The sequence below is a fragment of the Acyrthosiphon pisum genome, chromosome X (assembly GCF_005508785.2).
Source record: "Acyrthosiphon pisum isolate AL4f chromosome X, pea_aphid_22Mar2018_4r6ur, whole genome shotgun sequence".
Taxonomy (NCBI): Eukaryota; Metazoa; Arthropoda; class Insecta; order Hemiptera; family Aphididae; genus Acyrthosiphon; species Acyrthosiphon pisum.
The window spans coordinates 123,208,701-123,210,003 of record NC_042493.1 but is presented as its reverse complement, the minus strand read 5'-3'; positions in this window follow the sequence as shown (position 1 = coordinate 123,210,003).

Genomic DNA, 1,303 nt, shown 5'->3' with positions numbered 1-1,303 from the left:
GGTCGTGCAAATTCTCACCCTAGGCGTGGGAATTCGTGCGAATTACGTGCTAAATATCTGTATAGTTTGTTTATAGATTTTCCTTGGGGGGGGGGGGGGGGGCGCAACGTACGTGACGACACGAATTTTATCAGCTCACTGCAGACATTAGGTAGGTAGGTGTCACTCGTTACAAGTGTGTAAATTTCCATAAAAATTGTATAACACAATATGTTAGGTACAATATGTTTTCGTTCACGAATATATTATGGAGGACTTAAACGTTTTTAGTTGTCGGACATAACATTATATTATTATGTATTACGTATAATAATATCATACAATATCAGGTAAATACTCATGTCCGCAGATACATGCCCCCCCCCCTACTCGCTCCATCCGACCGACAGCATGATATTATAAAGCAATTTGTTATTTATTGTGCATAGGTAGGTATATACGCTCGAAGCTTAAACACTTCACATACAGGCGAACGTGGTGCTAGTTAAAGAATACTGTCAACTTAGTTCCGTTAAGACAATATATAACATTGAATTATGAGCGTTGATATAATTATTATAGTTGACAAACAAACAATTACAGTAAATTTAACGCTTAACAGGATGTCAGCATGTCGCAGCACAATTTTCGCGATTTATATCTCTGACCCGCGTGCGACATTGTAGGTACCTAGGTAGTGGGTGGTATTTTCGTCGGTGTTCATCAAATCTAATGTTGTGTGTCTGCTTTAATATCGGACTTAATCGGCCTGTTATCCAACTTAAAGTCAAAAAAATTATGTGTGTTTATATCACAGATTTTTAAGATATTTCAATTTTTATTTTCATCCTGATCGGGATACCCAATTTTGACAAAATTCGTCAAGATTTCAAAATTTCAAAATTTTGCAAATAATTATGGGTTAGAAATTCACAAAACGTTTTCTGTTTATACCTTTACTTTTAAAATTGAATACAAGATTCCTAATGAGTTTAACAAAAAAAAAAAAAAAGTTACAATTTTATTGTACGTATTTCTACTTAACGATAAGTCGATCAGTTGGATAATATTAAATAAAGCTTACAATACACACGAATGGTCCAGTTAAAAACAAATTTTGTACAGGTAATAGACGCGTTCAAACTTCAAGACTACGACAAAATGAGCAAATAAGAGCAACTAATAATTATATTTTTGTAATCTGCAGATTGTGGCCTAAGTGATATAGTTAATTTTAAGCAACAATATCGAGAATCGAAGCTCAAGCGCCCTGTAGAAAATCATACTCATAATATTTAACCAAAAAAAAGATTAATAAAATCAG